This window comes from Sorghum bicolor, chromosome 1 (genome assembly GCF_000003195.3).
Source record: "Sorghum bicolor cultivar BTx623 chromosome 1, Sorghum_bicolor_NCBIv3, whole genome shotgun sequence".
Classification (NCBI taxonomy): domain Eukaryota; kingdom Viridiplantae; phylum Streptophyta; class Magnoliopsida; order Poales; family Poaceae; genus Sorghum; species Sorghum bicolor.
Window position 1 is genome coordinate 37970907 of NC_012870.2, and position 9736 is coordinate 37980642.

The 9736-nt window shown below is 39.3% G+C and overlaps 1 long non-coding RNA gene across 1 annotated transcript; it reads right to left on the reverse strand.

The window, feature by feature from the left end:
* Positions 5753–8204, reverse strand: LOC110431885. Its single transcript, XR_002449364.1, has 4 exons — positions 7861–8204; positions 7616–7776; positions 6248–6746; positions 5753–6020 (listed from the first exon to the last, which is right to left on the reverse strand). It is a non-coding gene; the product is annotated as an uncharacterized LOC110431885 (long non-coding RNA).

Here is a 9736-nt window from a genome sequence, read left to right on the forward strand (position 1 = left end):
TCAGTAACCAAACTAGACTCTATGTCTAATCAGATTAAGGAAGGCTATTTAACCTAAGCACCACGCTTAATTTAAATGCCATTGGAAGTGTGACCAGTACTTCCAAACTAACACTTACTAGGATAAACAAAGGTAGCATGATGGCTTTTATAGAGATCTACTCAAGTGGAGATGAAGTAGTGTGATTAGTATTTAACAAATTGAGCATGTCTCAAAGGTAAGGACAACCAACATAGCAACATGGCAAAGGATGTTTTATGTAAAGTACTCCCCCAAGCTTGAATTTTGCAAAATTCAAGATTGGATGAATTTAATTTAATGTTGCATGATGATTGGTTGGGCATACCTTGCGCTTGTCATTCATCCGATCTTCTTGCTCCAATCCTAGAAAGGTTAGTGGCAAGAATACCCGAAGGAATATTTCTACAATTATCTTTATATGCTCAATACACAAGGCAATGTTGCAAATAATTAGAAGTGCTTGTTTTAGGACACTAAGCTTGTCCTTAGGGAACCATCAATTAACTCAACGAGATCTGCAATATTTATTATAGACATATGCATCGACAACCGCCGTTTTAAAGTTTTTATAAATAGAAAAGAAGAGGGGGTTGGAGATCTCAAATGTGGTAAGGATGGAGAGACAAATTGATTGGAGAGATGTTTTATATGAGCAAGGACTGGGTGAGGTATTTATGAAATAACTTCCATGCTCACTGTTGTTTCTCTCATTCCCAAACTCCAAGGATGATTCTTCATGAATGTTTAAAATTCCTCTAGGATTGTCTCTCAAGTTTGTTTTATCTATCCATTCAATGGTGATAGCACATGGATTTTTAATGCCCTCTAGCCATTGATGTTGCTCTTCTTGATCCTCCTTCTTATGCATGGGATGTCTAGATAGATTCATAGGATTATCGGGAGGTTCAAGAGAGTAGAAATTATTAAGCTCAAGGATGGGATGGATAGTCGAATCATGGGATTGGAATGTTTGGAAATCGGCTATTGAAACTTCCTTTCCTCGTCTAGGAGATGATTCCTTCTCTATCTCTAGGATTTTTCTATGAAGACTAGTACAAGAAGGATGTCCACAAATGAAGACATACCTTCCTTTACTAATAGATAAAGAAAGAAAGACTCTACCAAATGTTATATGATTAAGACCAATGTGAAAATATCTAGGAAAAACATGGTCTTGTAGGGCTAGGTCTAAACCAGAATTTATAGAAAGATTAACAGATTCCCTAGGTGTAGCTAAAAGTGCATTATCTTCTTGATTAAAAGATAGGACCTCAGCTATAGAAAAGGGTTGGTTTTGACCTATTGCAATCAACTCCGGACACAGATCATAATTAGGGGCAGGACGTGTTGACTCCCATGGTCTATGGCTGGTCTCCGAAGGTGCAAAGAATTTAATAATAGGTATGGAATTTGAGTTATCCATAAAGATAAAAATAAAAAGATAAAAGAATAAAAGTATAATACAAGATAATAGCAAGACTCAAAGTTATCTCAGCAAACCGTCTTTCTCCCCGGCAAGGGCGCCAGAAATGCTTGTTGATATTTGGTAACACAATAAGGAAATGATCCGCAAGCGCACGGATATCGGTGAGCATTTCACCTGGGAGGTTATACAGAGTTATCGTATTTATATTTTTACCACTGGGAGAAAGGGTGCATCTGACTAACCAAATCTATTGCTACTATCCCTTTAGGCTACAAAGAATGTCTCTCGATGTGAGTGATGTATAGAGAAGACTGCAACCGTAGTCTCGTTCTAACCTTGGTAAGGATGATCTACTGTTCTTTTGGGGAGGCTCACGGAATCTAGACAACACAAAGGATGTTCGACCCGCACCTATAACCCTACCCGTCCTGCTAACGAGATGTGATCTGCAAAGGTAACTCGGAATTGTCACGTTCCTCGCTACTACCACGGTCCAGCTAGTCAGGGGATATCTATGAGTACCCTAGCCTAAACACCACGTTTACGCTAACAAGTGATTACTCTAATACTCAATCGGAAGAGGATTAAAGTAAACTCATAAACCAAAGAACAATAAAACAAGAACTTACTAGTATTAGAAGTCGAATTACTGAAGAATCTTAGAAGCAAGCCTCGGGTTAGGAGACTTGATCCCGCAGGTACAACTCGGAGTAGACACCGACAGGCCGGCCTTCGTCCGATCTACACCTCCACTCTATCTCTCTCAATCTAGTAGAAACTAGAAGATCTATTTCTACTTTACATTGGTTGCTAAGCCTAAAAAGAAATATTATTTAGAGAAGAGGTTTTCCTTCGAGGGCACCCCTCAATCTCTATGATAATTTCTTGTCTCCTCCAGGGGCCAGAGGGGGTCTCCTTATATAGTCCTCCCCTTCTATGCGTTTTGGGTCGATAGGCGAGGTGGTACTATGTTATTCTGGATCCAATAGGTCGGTGGAACGTCGTGTGCGAAGAGAGTCCGGAACGGAGTCCAGAGGGGGGCGGGCGCCGAGGTCCTCAGGGCGGGCGCCGTGGGCCTGGCCCCTTTCGGGCTCCGCTTCCTTCCCGTGGCTTCTGGAGTCTTCTAGATGGTAGAAAATTGCACGGTGGGTTGATATCTCTATGTAATCCCGACATGTGGGCCTTTCTTCCTTATTTCCTGATAACCCCCTGCAGAAATAGACAAACACCGAAACTCGTGGAATTCTGTCAGATAAAACCCTAAGTCTAGATGTTGATTTCATTTGGATCCTTTTCTTTGTTTATTTGATAATTAAATTTGATACTTAAGGACCGTCAACACCCACGTAGTATTCTTCTCCTTTGTAGCGTAGAACCACTGCTTCGCTCTCCCTAACAGTGAGAATGGGAAAAGGCGAAGTAGTATAGCATCTCTGGGGACTCCTGATATGGTGAATGTGCTGCAAATCTCTAGGAAGTGTTGGAGATGAGCACTAGCATCTTCGTGTGCCTTCCCACAGAACTAGTTGGATTGCACCATGTTGATCAGTCCAGGCTTGAGCTCAAAGTTGCCATCGATCTCTGCAGCAGGTCCAGTGCGGATGTTGTCCGTAGTGGGAGCTGAGAACTCGCGGATTGATTTGTTCGCCATGGCTTCAAATTCTGAAGACAAGTTCCGGTGATCTTCTTGATTGAAAGAAGCTTCTTGCTGAAGTGTTGATAATCTCTTCTTGAGCTTGGCTCTTGTTTTTCTAAATAGTGCTTCGGGATTGTCAACAAAATTTCCTGGAAGATGTCTTCTATTCATACATTACCCTACATAAGATGAAATAGAAAAATATCGGGGTAAAACTGTATGAGAGAATTGATAAGCTCAATCATATTAGTGATGCGAATAATAACTCAAAATCCTGTATTCATTCCTGATTAGTAATCAACCTCCCCGGCAACAGCGCCAAAAATGCTTGTTGGGTATTCTTAACATCATTACCAAAAGTAGACTTAGTTTTCTAATTCTGATAACAGTGCCAAAAATGCCAAACCTATCCCTCATACCACTTAAGCCAAGTTGTCATCCCCAGCATGACATAAGAGACGCGGTATTGAAATATGCAATTGCTCTTCTAAATAAATAATGAATGGGATCTGCAAGCGCACAGATTAATACCGATGTAGCATTTTAACCGTGAAGTATTCCAGGTATCGTTATTTATAATTTTACCACTGGGAAGGGATTAGCAACCATCAATGTTGATTATAGATTGAAATATGAGATTGAGTATCTATCATTGCATGTATAATTGATAACATTTATCTAACTCTTTCATACAGGGTTAAGTGTCACATAAAAGATATATGAAGTAATGAATAGTGACAAAGATAATTAATCTGATCAGCATAACTTAGCCACATAATAAATATGATAAGCTCCTCAATTAGATACTCTAGCAAGTCATTAGCATGGTATTAGGACGAACTACAAGAATATTTCCTAAGTTATTGTCAACTATATAGTCTAGCATATCATAGTTAGTGCAATTATACTTAGCAATCATTGAGACAAGATTACGCCCATGCATAGTGATACTATCAAGGTAAATGAGAAACATAGCAATCACTCCCCTGTAATAATGTTGCTCTGCCAGCCCTATACACGAGAGGAGGACTATATAAGAATCATTGAAGCTGTCACTATCACGAACTACCCCATGATCTAGCATATAGGGTACAATCGTAGATAAATACGGTATAAGCACCACGCCTACACAATATCTATCATTTACCCATGGATCCGATGGATAAACACTATACGATCCTAAACATGTATATAATTCCAATCTAACTAATCCAAGTATATAACTATGATAAACTAAGGACAATATAATTGCAAATATAAACAAGTAGAGCAAAGTCATAATAAATATATTGAAGTAGAACAAAGTCATATTAATAATATTGAAGAACAAAGATGAACAATTAGAAGAACAATTAGAGAATTACCAAGAATCCTCTTGACAGATCCGGAAACCAATCGAAGATTGACTCCTTCTAGTTCTAATCCTATGTAGCTATGCTAATCTAGATGTCTAATTGATGTGGTGGCTCTAGGCTTGATCAGAGGCTTCTTCTCCCTTGATGAATAATGAATTAGGGTTGAGAGCTCTTCTCCTCCAGGGGCCAGGGGGTCTGGTTTTATAGTCCTTCCAAGTGAATATGGGCCGTTGGATCAAACCGACATTGATGGAATGGTAATCGTTGATCCTTTAGGTCGGTGGACCGTAATCTCGAAAGAGAGTCCTGATTGGACTCTAGAGGTGGGCGGGCGCCCTGGTCCTGAGGGCGGGCGCCCTAGGCCAGGCCCCGTTCTACCTCCGCATCGTTCCCGTGACTTCTGGAATCTTCTAGATGTAAGATAATTGCGCGGCTTGTTAATATCTCTATGTAATCCCGACGTGTGGGCCTTTCTTCCGTATTTCCTGATAACCCCCTACAGAAATAGACAAACACCAAAACTCATGGAATTCTGTCAGATAAAACCCTAAGTCTGGATGTTGATTTCATTTGGATCCTTTTCTTTGTTTATTTGATAATTAAATTTGATACTTAAGGAGCGTCAACAAACCCCACAAGAGTATATGTGCAGAAATGAAAGTCTAATCTTCTATACTCAAGCTAGGTACTCCGATATATATCCCCGAACATATATCGCAGCATGCTACACATTTGGAATACACCCACATATACATCAAACATGTATGCGTGGCTGCACCTACTACCCACAATTATGTACCTTCATATATACATGTGTGCAACATGTAAATATTCCACTAACCACAGCTAACATTCCCCTAGACCGACAGTTGGACGGTCATGCTCTCACAGCTCATTACCGCAGCGTAGAGGCATATAGATCACTACAAGAATCTTGTGATTTTTTGACTTTCTATTTATGTCATTACATATGAAAATAATGTCACAACATAAGAGTTGTGACAATTAGTTGATAAAAAACTATATGTCAAAAAATCACTGTCATAAATGGATCATGTGACATCTGTATATTCTTTGTCATAAGGTATGACATTGGTTATTTGTCATAATATCTGAGACCATGAGCCATTAGAATGATGCGTCCAGCCAAAACGCGTCACTGATGAACCTTTATGAGTGACCCGTTGAGTCTATACGCGTCACTGATGAGCCTTTATGAGTGACCCGTTTAGTCTATACACGTCACTAATAACTCCTTAACAGTGACGCATACAGGGAAGACGCGTCTATGATAACAGATATAAAAAATAAAAAAAGATAAAATTTAGATCACTGATTTTATATACAGCAAAATAGCAAACAAATCCACACTTTTTCAAACAAGATCCACTCATTTAATACAAGATTCACAATCTCAATTCCATCCAAATAGGCCAATAGGGTTGCGAAAAAAGACTACACTGTGCCAGGACTGTAGAGAAATCTAGATTTAGAGTTTTGCAGACTACTGCCATGCCGCTGTGAAGGTGCCAACGTTCTTGCCGGAGTCCTAGTAGCCCAACATCTCGTAGTAATTTTGGATCTGCAACAATTACAAACTATCAGTAGTTTCCATGCAGGTCAATTTTGCTCGATATAACATATTCACAAATCACTACTGTGTAAAGTTCATAATATGTGTCATCAAGCAGGTCCTAGCCATTAACTCTTCCAAGTTCTATAATAGACATCAGTTGCAACCTCTTCCACTATGGCTTGCGAACTGTTCCCAGAGACAACTACAAATAGTAAGTTAAAAATTCCAGCTACCTGGGAGAGCATCATCTAACTGGACCATTTCCTTCTCTTCCAGCAGCCCAGTCTTTCATAGCACTATATGTAAAATTGTAGTCTACCTGAGATATAGCACGATCTGCATCAGATTAACATTTAAAAAATGACAATACCAGATCACATATTCCATACCTCAAAATGACAATAAATAGCAACTTGCCTGACTGTTGGGCAGTAATAGAAAAGGCAAATCAAGAGAAAAGGCACATGCCGCTACTTGCTACACTACCTGTATAAGTGAACAATACAAAGAAGTGTCATAACCTTGGATAAGTGAGTCTTAATTACATCAGCAAAATAATTGATACACATTGACATCAAAATACACAGATCATGTATTAATCCTTGGAAATTTTCTTTACATGGTTAAGCCAAATTAGCCTCTCAGGTTACCACACGCACACACTTACACCATTGACATCAAAATATTCAAGCTGAAAGAAAAATCTGAGCCAACATGAGAAGAACCAGTGCCCTATATATGAGGAGAAATATTAGTTAGATTGGTAGAGGGTAGTAGTAGTAGTAGTAATTTTTCAGATGCTAACAGCAGCCAATAGGTAAACACATTCAGTTTTAGTCCAGTAGCTATGCAAGAACATGCAGTAATTATAGGTAAACACATTCAGTTTCAGTCCAGTAGCTATGCAAGAACAGGAAGTAATTATAAGTGCATGAGAATCGCATTGGTTAAAAATCCATTTTGAGAATAGCATTCTCACTTACCTTTTAAACTGAGTGTCATACTGCATGCAAGAGACAATAGATATATTGTAAATGAGGATAGGAAAAATCTGCACGAAGTTTTAGTTTAACACTTTGACTAGACCAACAACAGATCTTGCACCAAACTAGATTGAGTAAAAATAAGTTTATACAAAGATGACCAGCACTCATTATCACAAAATCCTTCCTCGTCAAAAATTGAAGACTTGCAATAGCAGACATGCATCAGCAGGGTTCTTCATCCCCATGTTTAGCTTGCATTAAACATTGTACCAACAAAAATTCATGATGCATCCTGAAACTCATGATAATGGTCTTGCAAAATTTCTGGCATTCTAAACATTTAAAACCTTAAGAGGTGCATTCTAAACATTTAAAACCTTAAGAGTATGACGTATCTATTTGTACATCTCAAAAAGAACTCTCAGCCTTCTCACAACATATTGAGCAACAATATAATTAGAAAAATAATTTATAAATATTCAACTGAGAATAATCCATCCAGAAATTAATGTATGAAGAACTGCTCACCTATATAGTGTTATTGAGTAGTGTTATAATCTGCAGTACAGAACCAAAACACAAAGCAGTATATATTAAATAAATTTATAGACTCACAAATGGTCAGATAAATTCAGTAGCAACACCTCCTCATCTGCAGCGCCATCGACCTTCCATGTGGTGCGGTCCCTAGTGATCTTCCTTTCCTCAAGCAGCTCTAGGGTTCCAGGCGATTTCCCCCATAAACCAAACCTAGATCAGGAGGAACAACCTGTGATCTACAAGAAAAGTAGGAAGGGGAAGAAATTAAATTAGACCTCAGATCTAGATTTGGAATGAAAAAAAGGGAGGAAACAAACAACCTGTCTCCGGCTCTCCGCAGATTCTCCACCGACATGGATCAGCGTCGCGGCTCTCCGGCTGGGCCTCCTTGTCACAGGCTCCTTTGGACGCGGAACTTGGGGATAGATCCACGTTCACGGGCTTCTTCGACGATGGATCTTGGGGACAGTGGCAGGATTGAGGCACTAGCCGGCCTTGAACGAGAGGAGGGAGCGCTGTCTTGGGGTAGGAGCGGAAGCTGAGGTAGAGGAGCGGAGGACGGGAGAGAGAAGCCCGAGTAGACAGAGGCGGCACGCCGCATGCGAGCGCGCAACGCGGAGGGAGATGGGCGGCGCCAGGAAGGCGGGCATGCGTGCAAGTGTGCGGCGCGGAGGGAGGGAGATGGGCAGCGCTGGGTTGTGTGGTGGGTGGGGCACTGGGGCATGCGGGGATAAGGTTGAAGGGCTCTCCTTTTTCTTTTTTTATTCTAATAAACTGGACGCAATTTTTTTTTCCTGTTACGCGGTGAGGAGTCTCGCGCGGTAGTGTTTTGGATGTCTCTTTCGGTGCGGCGGAAGGCTGTGGCGTCTTTTAAAATTTTCCGTTCGTAAGAAGAAAGCTAAAAAACAAAATACGTACAAAATATACAGGCTCACATATATAGACACACATATACCCTTGTCAAGGTTAAGTTTCCATACATTTAAACTAATTCATTGAATTTTATTTCTATGGGTTTCTTACACTGAAAAACAAAATAAAAAATATATAGACTCACGTATATAAACTGACATATGGATTTTTACTGGCGGTTTTTTAAGATACTAAAATAATAGAAATTAATAATCTAAAATACTTGCTTCCTTATACAACTTAATAAATAATGGTACACGGAGAAGTACATATGGCATAAGTCCTGGTTTTTTCTCTTCATGATTGTATCTTGATGTTTACACGGATAACTAATATAGATAAATAAATAATAGAAAAAGTCCTTGCTACGTGGCAATAGACAAACAGATTTAAAATAATTCAATAAAATAATTTGTGACACATAATCTTTGGCAAAGATTTATGACATTTCAAAATTAGGTCTTATGACATAGCAAATACTGTCACTGGATGGAATTAGACTAGCAATATGACATTTGTTATGACATACAATTTTTTATTGTCACTGAGTCGAGATGCATGAAATAAAATATCATAAACTGGATGATTTAATGACATTATGACCTGTTGTCACACTAAAAATGTCAAAAAACCACACATCTCTTGTAGTGGATCCATACATTACCACTCAAGCAAGTGGCATCCATACAATTTCACACCGTATGGACAACGAAAGGAAAACATTGCTTACCGTGGCGTAGTGGTACATGATCCATTCGTTACCACTTAAGTAAGTGGCATCCATATTATTACACGCCATATGGACGAGAAAGAAAAAACTCCCATGTTAGTAATATTATGCCACCTAGAAGTCCTTAAGCGGGCCTAAAGGGTATGACCACAGGCATGGTATATGTTGTTCAAACATTTTAAAACAGCCCTATGTATAGCCTAAATTTGCCAATTAGTTTGGGAAAAACAAATTCCTTTGTTTTTAAATACATCTATGATGGTTAAATGCTTAATCTTGCTCCGATGCCAGCTATAACAGAACCGTCCAATTTATAAGAATTCAAGTGAATTAGCGACCACGAGAGTAGTCAAGCCAACGGACTTGAACCCATATAAACCCGGTAGTCCGACGAAACCTCAAAAGATCTCGATTCAACCAGCATACAACCAATACCATACATGATCAAGCATGTCCATCACAAATTACAAGCATTAATCACAGAACATAGTTTTACAACACATCGGAGTTCAAATAGAGTCATTACAACATAGTTCAATAGCGGAAGCAAAGTA